The 14,901-nt window shown below is 43.0% G+C and overlaps 1 pseudogene; it reads left to right on the top strand.

The window, feature by feature from the left end:
• The window catches only part of LOC112630135, a 63,873-nt pseudogene that overhangs the window by 46,770 nt on the left and 2,202 nt on the right, over positions 1–14,901 (top strand).

Genomic DNA, 14,901 nt, shown 5'->3' with positions numbered 1-14,901 from the left:
AAATATCAAAATAAACATAATCATACCTTATTACAGATATCTAAACTTTTTTGAAACTACAGACCAATACTTTCATGAATATAGATGCAAAAATCCTCAACAAAATACTAACAAATCAAATCCAACAACATGAAAAGAATATGCACCATAAACAAGTGGGATTTATCCCAGGTATGCAAGGCTGGCTCAACATTCACAAGTTAGTTAACGTAATCCAGCACATTAAAGGCTAAAGAAGAAAAATCACATAATCATATCAATAGATACAGAAACAGCATTTAACAAAATTATACCCATTCATGATCAACATTCTAAATAAACTAGTAATAGAGGAAAACTTCCTCAACTTGATAAAGAAAATCAACAAAAAACCTACAGCTAACATCATATTTAATGATGAGAAACTAGAAGCTTTCCCAATAAATTCAGGAACAAGGCAAGGCTGTCCCCTCCTACCACTCCTTTTCAACGTTGTGTTGGCTGGAAGTCCTAGTGAATGCAATAAGACAAGAAAAGAATAGAAAACTAAAGACTATACTGATCGGGAAGGAAGAAATAAAACTGTCTCTGCTCAAAGATGACATAATTGTTGATGTAGAAAATCTAAAAAAATCAACAAAAAAACACCTTGGAATAAATAAGTTATTAAAGCAAGGTTGCAGGACATAAGGTTAATATACAAAAGTCAAGCATATTCCTGTATAGCAGCAACGAACAAATAAAACGTGAAATTGAAAACACAAAACCATTACATTAGCACCTGCCAAAATAAAATACTTAGATATAAATCGAACAAAACACATACAAAATCTAAATGAGAACTACAAAACTCTGATGAAAGAAATGTAAAAGGAACTATATAAATGAAGAGATATTTCAAGTTCTTGGATAGGAATGTTTTATATTGTCAAGATGTTAGTTCTCCCCAAATTGATCTATAAATTCAGTGTAATTCCAATTAAAATCTCAGCAAGTTATTTTGTGGATGTCAACAAACTGATTCTAAAGTGTACGTGGAGAGAATAAAGATCCAGAATAGCCAACTCAATATTGAAATATTGAAGGAAAAAGGCTGGGCACAGTGGCTGACGCCTGTAATCTCAGCACTTAGGGAAGCCAAGGCAGGCAGATCACGAGGTCCGGAGATCAAGACCATTGTGGCCAACATGGTGAAACCCCGTATCTACTAAAAATACAAAAATTAGCCGGGCGTGGTGGCACATGCTGGTAGTTCCAGCTACTCGGGAGGCTGAAGCAGGAGAACCGCTTGAACCCGGGAGGTGGAGGTTGCAGTGAGCCGAGATTGTGCCACTGCACTCCAGCTTGTCTCAAAAAAATTAAATTAAGTTAAATTAAGTTAAAAAATAAAATGAAATATTGAAGGAAAAGAACAAAGTCAGAGGACTGACATGATCCGAATTCTAGTGTCATTAATAAGCTACAGTCATCAAGAGAATGAAAGCAGCTGGGCACGGTGGCTCACGCCTGTAATCCCAGCACTTTGGGAAGCCAAGACAGGTGGATCACAAGTTCAGGAGATCGAGACCATCCTGGCTAACATGGTGAAACACCGTCTCTACTAAAAATACAAAAAAAAAAAAATTAGCCAGGCGTGGTGGTGAGCGCCTGTAGTTCCACCTACTCGGGAGGCTGAGGCAGGAGAATGGCATGAACCCGGGAGGTGGAGCTTGCAGTGAGCTGAGATCGCACCACTGTACTCCAGCCTGGGTGACAGAGTGAGACTCCGTCTCAAAGAGAAAAAAAGGGGCAGTAAAAGCACTCTTTGACCAAGTGGTATTAGTGAAAGAATAAACAAATAGATCAATGGAACAGAATAGAGCCCAGAAACAGATCCACATAAATACAGGCAGACCCTGTCTTATTGCACTTCACTTTACTGTGCTTTGCAGAGGTTGTGTTTTTTATAACTGAAGGTTTGTGGCAACCTCGCATGAAGCAAGTCTACCAGTGTCATTTTCCCAACAGTTATGTCTCCGTGTCACATTTTGGTAATTCTCACAATATTTCAAACTTTTTCGTTATTATCATAGCTGTTATGGTGAGCTGTGATCAGCGATCTTTGCTATTACTATTGTAATTATTGAACTACGTCCATATAAGACAGCAAACTTAATTAAGAAATGTTACATGTGTTCTGACTGCTTCACTGACCGGTCGTTCCCCAGTCTGTCTCCCTCTCCTCAGGCCTCCCTATTCCCTGAGATATACCAATATTGAAATTAGACCAGTTAGTAACTCTACAAAGGCCTATAAGTGTTGAAGTGAAAAGAAGAGTTGCACATCTCCCACTTTAAGTCAAAACATAGAAATGATTAAGCTTAGTGAGAAAGGAATGTCAAACGCCAAGATAAGCCCAAAGTTAGGCCTCTTGTGTCCAGCAGTTAGCCAAGTTGTGAATGCAAAGGAAAAGTCCTCGAAGGAAATTTAAAGTGCTGTTCAAGTGAACACACGAATGATAAGAAAGCAAAACAGCCTTATTGCTGATGCGAAGGAAGTTTTAGTGGTCTGGATAGATCAAACCAGCAACACCATTCCCGTAAATCAAAGCTTAATCCAGAGCAAGGCTGTAACTCTCTTCCATTTTATGAAGACTTAAAATTGTGGGGAAGCTGCAGAAGAAAAGCTTAAAGCTAGCAGAGGTTGATTCCTGGGGTTTAGAGAAGAAGCCATCTTCATAACATAAAAGGGCAAGATAAAGCAACCAGTGTTGATGTAGAAGCTGCAGCAAGTTATCCAGAAGATCTAGCTAAGATAATTGATGAAGGTCACTACACTACACAGCAGATTTTCAATGTAGATGAAACAGCCTTCTTGTGGAAGAAGATGCCACCTAGGACTTTCAAAGCTAGAGAGGAGTCAATGCCTGCCTTCAAAGCCTTCAAAAGACAGCCTGACTTTCTTGTTAGGAGCTAACGCAGCTGGTGTCTTTAAGTTGAAGTCAATGCTCATTTATAATTCCAAAAATTCTAGGGTCCTTAAGAATTATGCTACATGTACTCTGCCTGTGCTCTATAAATGGGACAACAAAACCTGAATGATAAAACATGCTATAAACATCTGTTTATAGCATGGTTTACTGAAGGTTTTAAGCCCACTGTTGAGACCTACTGCTCAGGAGAAAAAGATTTATTTCAAACTATTACTGCTCATTGACAATGCACCTAGTCACCCAAAAGCTCTGATGGAGGTGTACAAGGGTATTAATATTTTATGCCTGCTAATACAACATTCATTCTGCAGCCCATGGGTTAAGATGTAATTTCATTTTTTCAAGTCTAATTATTTAAGAAATACATTTCATAAGGCTGCAATTGCTATAGATAGTAATTCCTCTGATGGATCTGGGCAAAGTAAATTGAAAGCCTTCTAGAAAGGATTCACCATTCTAAATACCATTGAGAACATTTAGGATTCATGAAAAGAGTTTGAAATGTCAGTATGAACAGGAGTTTGCAAGAAGTTGATTCCACTTCCACAAGGGATGACCTTCAAGGGTTCAAGACTTCAGTGGAGGAAGTCACTGCAGATATAATGGAAACAGCAAGAGAGCTAGAATTGGAAGTGGAGCCTAAAGATATAACTGAATTGCAGCAACCTCATGATAAAACTTTACTGGATGAGAAGTTGCTTCTGGTTTTTGTTTGTTTGTTTGTTGGTTTTGTTTTTTTTTTTTTAGACGGAGTCTCACTCTGTCACCCAGGCTGGAGTGCAATGGTGTGATCTCAGCTCACTGCAACCTCTGCCTCCCAGGTTTGAGAGATTCTCCTGCCTCAGCCTCCTGAGTAGCTGGGACTACAGGCGTGTGCCACCACATCCAGCTAATTTTTTGTATTTTTAGTAGAGAGTGGGTTTCACCATGTTAGCCAGGATGGGTCTCCATCTCCTGACCTCATGACCCACCCACCTCAGCCTCCCAAAGTGCTGGGATTACAGGTGTGAGCCACCATGCCCGGCCAAGAAGTTGCTTCTTATGGATGAGCAAAGGAAGTGGTTTCTTGATATGTAATAATCTACTCCTGTTAAAGATGCTGTGAACATTGTTGAAATAAAAACAAAGAATTTAGATATCTTACACAAACTTAGTTGATAAGGCAGCAGCAGGATTTGAGAGAACTGACCCCAATTGTGAAAGAAGTTCTGCTTGTGGGTAAATGCTATCAAACAGCATTGCCTACTACAGAGAAATCTTTCATAAAAGGAAGAGTCAGTTGATGCAGCAAACTCTATTGTTGTCTTATTTTTTTTTTTTTAGAAATTGACACAGCCATCCCAATCCTCAGCAACCACCACCCTGATTAATCAGCAGCCATCGGTATGAAAGCAAGACTTTCCACCTCCACAAAGATTGTGACTCCCTGAACACTCAGATGATTACCAACACTTTTAGCAATAAAATATTTTTAATTAAGGGGTGTACATTGTTTTTAGACATCATGCTATTGTGCACCTAATAGACTGCAGTATAGTATAAATATACCTTTTATATGTATTGGGAAACCAAAAAATTTGTTTGACTCACTTTATTGCAATATTTGCTTGATTATGGTGGCCTGGAATCAAACCTGCCATATCTTTGAGGTATGACTCTATAGCCAACTGATCTCAGACAAAGGAGCAAAGGCAATATAATAGAAAAAAAATATAGTGTTGTCAACAAATGGTACTGGAACAACTGGATATCCACAAGCTAAAAAAAAAAAAAAAAAAAAAATCATTCTAGTCACAGACCTTACGCCCTTTACAAAAATTAACTCAAAATGGATCACAGTCCTAAACGTAATGCGAAAAACTACAACATTCCTAGAAGATGACATAGAAGAAAATGTAGATGACCTTGGGGTTGGCAATGCCTTTTTAGATAAAAACCAAAGGCAGGATCCAAGAAAGAAATGATAAGCTGGACTTTATTAAAATAAAAATTTCTGTTCTGAAAAAGACACTGTTAAGAGAATGAAAACCAAGCCATAGACTGGGAGAAAATATTTGCAAAAACATATTTGATAAAGGACTACTATCCAAAATATACAAAGAACCTTTAAAACCCAACAGTAAAAAAACAAACAACTCAATTAAAAAATGGGCCAAAGACTTTAGCAGACACCTCATGATGAAGATGTACAAGTGGCAAATACACATATGAACAGACGCTGCACATCATATGTCCTCAGGGAAATACAAATAGAATAATGAGATCCCAGTACAAACCTATTAGATGGCCACAATCCAGAATACTGATGATACCAAATGCCGGCGAGGATGTGGAACAACAGGAACTCCCATTCACTGTTGATGGGAAAACAAAATGACACAGTCATTTTGGAAGACAGTTTTGGCAGGTTTTGGGGTTTTTTTTGTTTGTTTGAGACAGAGTCTCACTCTATCACCCAGGCTGGAGTGCAGTGGCGCAATCTCGGCTCACTGCAACCCCCGCCTCCCGGGTTCAAACAATTCTCATGCCTCAGTCTCCCGAGTAGCTGGGATTACAGGCGTGCACCACCATGCCTGGCTGATTTTTAATAGAGACGGGGTTTGGCCATGTTGCCCAGGCTGGTCTCGAACTCATGGGCTCAGGCAATTCGCTTGCCATGGCCTCCCAAAGTGCTAGGATTACATGCATGAGCCACTGTACCCAGCCCGGCCAGTTTCTTACGAAGCTAAGCACACTCTTACCTATGATCCAGCAATTGCCCTCCTTAGTATTTCCCAAAGGAGTTGAGAATCTATGCTCACACTTGAGCTACACATGGATGTTTATAGCAGCTTCATTTGTAATTGTCAAAACTCGAAAGCAACCAAGATGTCCTTCAGTAGGCGAATGAATACCTGGAGTACATCCAGACCAGGGAACATTATTCAGCACCAAAAAGAAATAAGCTATCAAGCCATGAAAGGACATGGAGGAATTTTAAATGCATGTTACTAAGTTAAGCCAATCTGAAAAGGCTACATACATACTGTATGTTTCCAACTACCTGACAGTCTGGAAAAGGCCAAACAATCGAAACAATAAAACGATCAGTAGTTGCCAGGGGCTACCAGGAAGGAGGAAAGAAAGACTGCAGGCCAATAAAGTCTATTTTTTTAAGAAGTTTAAGACACATAGACCCTACAATAAAAAACATCTTGGAGGCCTGGCGCGGTGGCTCACGCCTCTAATCCCAGCACTTTGGGAGGCCAAGGCAGTCGGATCACGAGGTCAAGAGATCGAGACCATCCTGGCCAACATGGTGAAACCCCGTCTCTACTAAAAATACAAAAATTAGCTGGACATGGTGGCGTGCACCTGTAGTCCCAGCTACTCAGGAGGTTGAGGCAGGAGATTTGCAGTGAACCAAGATTGCGCCATTGCACTCCAGCCTGGCAACAGAACGAGACTCTGTCTCAAAAAAAAAAAAAAAAAAAGGAAAATATACAGTGTGCCTTCCTATAGTAAAGGACTGTGGGAAAATAAGGGCATCACATTCCATGAGCTGCTGGCACACAATAAGACCCATTTTGTTTCAAGCACTGGGCTGGAGGGCTTGGACTGCACCAGAGACCAACAGTACTCACTCAGAGTTCAGATAGACATATAGGCAAATAAATTATTTCCTTGCAAGGGCACAGAAATGTAGCAATTAAAAAACATATTAAAGAAAAGGACGTGAAATAGTCACATCCATCATTCTGCTATATCAAGTTCCTGGATTTTAGTCTTTATTTATAGAGTAGTTTAGGAAGTGGGAAGTGAGAAGAAGTAAAGCAAAATGATAATGAATGATTCTTTATGGTGGGTAAGTTAAAAGTCCTGTGAGAATTTCCTTCTAATTTCATCTAAAAAGCTTGTAATCATATTTTAATCACAGACTTAGAGGCTAGATAGAGCCTGTACTCTGTGGACATTATTACAGGCTAGTGAAGCTAGAGGAGCTATTATTACACGTCATCTGGCCCAACCCTTTCATTTTGTAGCTGAGGAAACTGCAGACCAGAGAGATTAAGTGATATACCCCAAATCACCCAAGATCACTCAACCAGTTTAGTGACCTGCAGGGCTAGCGTCTAGGCCTCTGGACCTACTGACCCATCTGTTATATGCTCAATGATTACAATGGACCAGAGCAAACAAATTACTTCATTGTATGAACGAATAAGAAAATTATCCTTGCATTGGAATCCTCTCAAAGGTAACTGTATGCTTTTCAAATGTGGCTTTGAGAAACTTGCTGATCTTAAAAACAAACGAGTCATAGAAGCCAAGGTGGACATTCAAGAGAGCATCAAGAAACAAAGATTTTGATGGAAGTCAAAATCAGCAAAAATCATCTCTTCAAAATAGGAAGCTGGATCAGATTAAGTGTGACAGTAGGAGTCTAAGGATATTTGTTAAATGACTGCTCTTGGCAACCCAAGCTCGCTGGAACACCAGGAGGCTTAGAACTTCATGTTCCATTCTGTGTAAAGGAATTTTTTCTACCATGATGAATAATAGGCCCAGGGTTTGGTTCATTCTTTCCATCTAGAACATTCTTTTCTCCTGGCTGCTCTTCCCACTGTGACTGCCTCTCAGTCTCATTAATCATGACCGCCTTCGTGTGTAATTTGTCCAGATTTTACTCATTCGTGAGCTTGAGGGGAAATGTGAGAGGGATTCATGCAGGACAATTTGCCCTCAGACCTTGGACCCTACCTAAAAATTGTGAAATGACCATGGAGTTCCATTGTTATGGATATACATGAAACCCTGAATGGATCACTGGATGTGCTAGAGACTACACAAAATCCCAAGGAAGATCCTAGCATGTAGGTATTACCAGTTTCCAGGCTGGTGATGTTTTTGTAGTCTTAGACCAAAGCCGCTGAAGCTTGGGCATTGGCCTTGAGTCCTCAGGTTTTTCTGTTGCGGTCAAGGACTCTTAATGTTGACAGTGCTAATAGAAAGCAGCACCCATTGAAGTCTCATGAAGCCCAGAGCTACAGACAGAAGACATTATGAATATCCATAATTATTAACATTAAAATTTGCACATTGATATGGTTTGGGACCGAGCGGGGTAGCTCACACCTGTAATCCCATCACTTTGGGAGGCCGAGGCGGGAGGATCATTTGAGGTCAGGAGTTCCAGACCAACCTGACCAACATGGTGAAACCCCGTCTCCACCAAAAATACAAAAATTAGCCGGGCATGGTAGCACACACCTGTAGTCCCAGCTACTTGGCAGGAGAATTGCTTGAACCCGGGAGGCAGAGGTTGCAGTGAGCCGAGATCATGCCACTGTACTCCCGCCTAGGCAACAGAGTGAGACTCCATCTCAAAAACAACAAAAAAGAGAAAAAAAAGACTTGGTTTGGATTTGTGTTCCCATCCAAATATCATGTCAAATTATAATCCTCAATGCTGGAAGTGGAGCCCGGTGGTAGTTGACTGGATCATAGGGGAAGATTTCCCTTTTGGTGCTGTTCTCATGATAGTGAGATATCACGAGATCTGGTTGATTAAAAGTGTGTAGTGCCTCCCACCTCGTTCTTTCTTCCACCTGCTCTGGCCATGTAAGACAAGCCTGTTTCCCCTTCACCTTTTGCCATGATTATAGCTTTCCTGAGGCCTCCCTGGCTATGCTTCCTGTACAGCCTGTGGTACTGTGCCTCTTTTCTTTATAAGTTACCAGTCTCAGGTATTTCTTTATAGCAGTGCAAGAATGAACTAATACACACATTATATTTATTCTAAACTTCATGCAGACACAATCGGGGAAAGATTGAGGATGTGCTGGTATATTTCACCAGCTAGTTGCATTAGGCTCAACATAGAAATCTTGGGATATATATTTGTCACCTGTCAACGCAAGCTAAAGGTGTCCATCAAGAGAATATTTTCACTGTTCAGCAAGCAGCAAGAACTCCTTCCACGAACTCACATACTGATGAGGACAAACACCCCTGGTACATATCTCTCTTTGTTCTTTTTAAACCCCCTCTTCCCTTAAAGGCAGCCACCCCAAGGGCCAGCATGACAATAATGAAGAAGTCAGACGTCCACAATCCCTCTTTCTGTAGCTCTGGGCTTCATGAGGTTGCAGTCGGGTGCCCTTTCAACACTGAGAGTACTCGACAACAATACACAATACACAATACTTCAAGGACTTGTTGTATTATTGTCGAGAGTACTCGACAACAATACACAATACACAAGGACTTCAAGGCGATACCCAAGCTTCAACTGCCTCAGGTTGAAGACTAAAACATCGCTGGTATGATTTTGATTTATACTTTTTCTTGTCACAGACGAGTTTCTGATGACAGTGGACAGGGGTTGGGCTGTCTGTCTCTGCTAAAGCGGCCCTCGTGTCCTCTTAGCAGTAGTGCTGGGGGTTCTGCCCAGAGTCTCACTTACTATGGAAAATGAAACATCAAAGCTACCATAGGTAAATATGAGCATAAGCAAAGAAGAGCTTCTTAGAGAAAATATGGCAACAGGAACCTGGAAGTCTAGAATTGTGTTATATCCGTGGCTTCACAAAAGGGAGGTCACGTGTTTACCAAAGTAACATTACCTTTAGGAGACAAGGCCAGAGAAATGGGGAAGCTCAGAAGCATCCTAAATTTGATAAATGTATTGGGAATACAGATTCCAAGACTGCTGGGAACCCTTAAAGAAATTTCTTTTCTACAAAAATACCAGGACAGCCAGGATGATCTATAAATCATTTCACTTCTTGATAGATATCTAGTTTGTTTTCCAACTTTTCACTTTCATGAACAAGCCTGGGATGTGCAGTTTTGAGTGTTTGTTTAATTATTGCCTTTAGGTAGCCTCTGAAATATTAAGCTAGATACAGTAGTAATGGTGCTAGGTGCAGAGGGTCAGGGGAGGGGCAGGGGTGGAAGCAGCTGAACTTGGTGAAGGTGACGTTTAAAGGGGAATCTAAAAAGGCAAGAGAGTAAGGGTAGGGAAAAACAAACCAGGAACAAAGAAGACAAGAGCAAGGAGAGACAAAGTAGGGTCGTTGTTGTTGTTGTTGTTGTTTAAGTGGCTTTAGTTGCTTATATTTCACACCTAAGCTTGTAGAACTGATGACTACCCCTCCTTTGTAAAAGCCTCACAGAGCTCTTGGTTACTTCATAACAATCTGACCACTCTCCTGGTTCCCATTTCTCTCTTCGCTATTACATGTAAGCCTTCCATGATATTCTTTTTCTCCCTAGGGACTCTCCTCTGCCCATGGCTTTGGCCATCACATCCCTTGGCCTATCTGCCAGGTCCTTTGTTCCAGTTCCAGTCTTTCTCCTGACCACCAATATTGCATTTCCCTCTGGGGGTCTCCATCTGGATGTCCACAGCAGTTTCAAACTCAACAGGATGTCAAAAGTTTGTTACATATAATGAACAATGACTGTCACTCTTATACAGAATGTGGGAAACAGTAGGCTGGAGGGCTATGGAGAAAACAGGAGTGAAGAAATCAGTCTCTGCCCTCACTGGGCACATAATTCTGGGCAGAAGGCAGCAAAAATGCAAAGTGAGATCAGCCATGGAAGGTTGGAGGCTTGTCAAAGAGGCTGTAGATACTGACAAAGAGGAGAGAGAGATCACATAGATAGGCAAATTAGTAGGAGCTCCACAATGAGGTAGTAAATGCTATCTTCAAGGCAGCCTGAAAAATGGGACTTGAATGAGCAGAGAGGAGGTGGCAGGAGAGGGAGGAAGACATTCCAATGGGAAGAAAGTTCTGGAAAGAGCACAGCACCAGCCTGTTAAGGATATTAAGACCTCAGGGTCTTACACAACCATCCTGCTGACCTATTCTGTTTTTCTCTGGTCATTACCTTAAACACGAAGCTAAACTGGGAACTGCCATAGGCAGGAAAGCCTATTAAATTCAATCAGCAATGAGGAGACCTTGAAGGTCTTGAGCAACTGAGTAACATGGTGAGCCTCTGGCAGCAAGGGGGGACAGTCTCTTGAGAATGGGGGACAAGTTGAGATCCAAGAGATCTCCAGCAGGCCACTGGACATTTAAATCTGGAGTTCAGGAGAAGAATCGGGGTGCTACAGCCCCACATCTAAGAATTATCTTCCCAGAGGAGGGCAGATCAGCACCAAGGGGGTGTGCAGAGACAGGATCCCCAGCAGCAGAACCTTTCCAAGCAGCCACACTTAGGTGGCCCAGAAAGGAGCTGAAGTTGATGAGGGGCCAGAGAAGGTACTCACAGAGGTGGGAGACCAGGAGGAAGCAGGGAAATGGAAGTCAAGTAGGGGAGCTAAAGAGAGAGCCCTCAAGTGTTCTGCATGCTCAAGGAGAAAGACTAGGGAGGGACCCATGGACTTAGAGATGTGGCATCTACGCCCAAAGAGGAGGAGGACTAAGGAGAGACCCATGGACTTGAGATGGGGGATCTTCTCTGCCATGTATTAGTCCTCTCCGCCAGGTCTTCCTCCTCCTCTCAGACAGTCCAGCCTGTTCCCAGCATGACCTAGAGTCCTGCACCCCCAGGCCTCTGTTGACTTCACCTCTATACTCTCATCGATCCAGTCCCACTCATTCTTCCAGTCTTCCTCACCTTTCTCTTAGTCATCCCTCTTCTGGACAATTTCACTGTGACACAGAACTGACCATCTCCTGGTGCCCTCCATATTTGTTCTTAACTCAGTCCTGTACACTTTAGCCAGATGAGTTTCCCTAGAACCAAGCTCCAATCATGGTGTCCCCTGCTCAAAGACTCTTGGTGACTCCCCATTACCTACTGCTTAAAGGTCAAACTTCTTACAATGGCAGTCAAAGCTCTTATGTGCAGCTTACTTACCATGAGGGTGTCTCCTACAAAGCCCTTATGGATGCAAACCAAGCTCTTTTCTCCCTAATTGCTCTTATTTCTCTTAGGCCACTCGCTGCGTTCAGACTTAGTCCAGACGCAATGCTTTGTTCCCTTGCAAGCAATCATAACCCACCTCCACATCTGCCCAGTTGGCTATGTGTCTCTCTTGTACAAGACTAGGCTCATTACTTCTTCTCTGAGATGTTTGTCACACTAAGGCCCCTCCTTGGATAGGAGCAGAGGTCTCTCCTGGAAGAGGTAGCTGAAAACTAGAAAACATGGGACTCAGTAAGGAGACCTTGTCCCCAGAGGAAAGGGTATACCTTCATTTCATGGTCTTTTTAGGGCTGGAATTTGAATGTGGTCATGCTGGAGAGGGCTCCTGAGTGATAGAAAGATAGAAAGATGCCCCCATGAGGAGGCAGGTGGCAAACTAAGAGGGGCACCACAGAAGGGCCCCCCAGGTTGATGCTGGGTTCTACTTTTCTTATCTTCCTCTCAGCAAATCTTCACCAGACACCTAGCACATACCAAGCACTGTGCTATGTACCAGCAGTGGTATGCTGGTAAACTAGCCCTTAGAAAAGCAAAGGCCTTGATAAGCAGCGCTTGACAATTTCTGTGGTGTAAATATTCCCACTGTTGCCGATTTCAAGCTACCAACGTGGTAATATGGAATGTGAAGCTGGGAAGGAATGTGCGCTGTACAACCTAGAGAGCTGGTGCAGTGCCAGCACCAGCACACCACTGGCTGGGGATAAAGAAGCAAATAAGACAGACAAGGCCACTGTCTCATGGAGCTTGGTCTAATGGGCACAAAGCTACTGTTTTGCTTCCATGGCCAACTTTGCTACCATCTTGGTAGGTCAAGATCTGATTGTCTTAAGGAGTTTGCATCTCCCCTTGTACTCTTCTACTAGGCTGTAAGGCCTTCGAGGACAGGGACCACATCTTACACTTCACTCTGTCCCCAGCACCTGCATGAGGCTTTGCTCACGGGAGGCACAGCCAATTTGTTGGCTGATTGATTCTGTGGTGGAGGGAAAGGGAGGATATCTGTTGAATGAATCCGTATCTACTGGAAGCAGATCATCTGTGCCGCCCACCCCAGAGGACGGGAAGCAACCACAAGTTGGAGTAGCACAGCATTGGCCATAGGTAAATTACAAAACAGGGAGTTTATCCCAGTGCTCACCATCCACTAACCATCACCGCTTCCCACCTCTGGGCACCCCTGCATTGGCCAGTTCTCAGACCTGACCTCAATTCTGACCCTGCATCCTGGCAGGCCAAGGGCTCCAGTGGTCATACTGAAGGTGGGTGCTCAGACTTTCAAAATTGTGGGAAGAGTCAGAGTCATCCCTGGCTTCTCAAGGGGGTCCAAACCTTCCCTCCTCCCACCTCCAAAAGAGGTCACGTTCTCTGGCTTAAGCTGAGGTTTAAGACAGAGAAAATAGGCATGAGCACAGCATGTTCCAAAGAACCACTTGCAGCCTGCCACATCCAGGCTCTCACAATGAGAAAGAAAATTGCCACCCTCCCCAGCACGGTGAGCCACGCCAGTGGGAGGGCTCCCGCTCCTGCCCAGCAAGACAATGCAAACACCACCATCAATCTGCTTGCCCTGAGGAAACGGGGTTGCAGGGGCAGTTCCTACCAAAGCTGCAGACCTTGGTCCTTAGTGCTCAAGAGGAACAGGCATAGACCCCGTGAAGGACATCCCCTCTTGCCATCCACTCCCCTCTCATTTCAGGATTCCCACCACAGAGCCCACAACACTTCGAAAATCAGTACTTTATTTTCTCTAGCTCCAGTGTTGCAACTGTAGCAGCATATCAGAAACATCCCCACACAAAAACACACAATTCTCCCCTTCTTCAAAGAGCTGGCAACAATTGAGAGGCAGAAACAATAGTTACTACAGGCATTTGAGAAATTTAAGAAATAACACTTGCTCACCCTTAAAAACATACATTGTGCGTCTTGCAGGGAGCAAGCAGCAGTACATTTGTCATTCGAAGACACAATCATCCTTAAATAAAGTTAAATAAAACCTTACTGGCATAACAATGTGTTGGAGATGCAGCTTTATGGGGACTTTGGAGGAAGATGCTTAGAATAAGACATGAGCATTTTAAAAGAAAAAAACTGAAAAAAACAAACTACACATAGAATGTAACCCAGTAAATAGATTCAATGCAAAGTTAAGAAAACATATCAAGGGGAAAGATTTCACCCATCTGGAAAAAATCAGTTTATTGTATAAAGCTTTAATCTACAGGTAGTTGAACCTCAAATCATGATTTGGGCAGAAGAGCTACTCACACACACACCACATAAAAGTACGGGTGCTGTACCCAGGTGACACTGACTGGCTGCAGAGGTCACTCCAAAGACACCAATGACTGAGTACGTGCCATGATTATACTGAGCTGGTCACCAGGGTGGGATGGCAGGGTGGGGAGACCACTTACTATTTCGCACTTTGCAATGTCAAAGTCACAATCAAAAACCAAACTGCAGTCTGCACGGGGCAACAATACCGACTTTGGAGATAAAGGCCAGAGAGGAAAGTTCATTTCTACAAAATTAATGAACACTTGTATCTGCTTAGTGCTTCACAACTTTCAAGGCTTTCCTCAACCTCCTGATGACCAGGCATGCAGGCTGGCCATGTGGTTCCCCCAGCTGACCCATCCCTCATCACACAGGGAGGGGCCTGCAACCGGGGCCCACAGAGCTCCAGGTTCCGGTTTTCGCCTTTTCTTCTATTTTTTTTTAATTTATTCATTTATTTTTTTGAGACAGAGTCTCACTCTGTCGCCCAGGCTGAAGTGCAGTGGCACAATCTCAGCTCACTGCAACCTCCAGCTCCTGGGTTCAAGCAATTCTCCTGCCTCAGTCTCCCAAGTAACTGGGATTACAGATGCCTGCCACCATGCCCAGCTAATTTTTTGTATTTTTGTATTTTTAGTAGAGATGAGGTTTCACCATGTTGGCCAGGCTGGTCTCAAACTGCTGGCCTCAAGTGATCCGCCTGCCTCGGCCTCCCCAAAGTGCTGGGATTACAGGCGTGAGCCACT

This window comes from Theropithecus gelada, chromosome 8 (assembly GCF_003255815.1).
Source record: "Theropithecus gelada isolate Dixy chromosome 8, Tgel_1.0, whole genome shotgun sequence".
In the NCBI taxonomy this organism is placed as follows: domain Eukaryota; kingdom Metazoa; phylum Chordata; class Mammalia; order Primates; family Cercopithecidae; genus Theropithecus; species Theropithecus gelada.
This window is presented reverse-complemented; position numbering and strand designations above follow the sequence as displayed.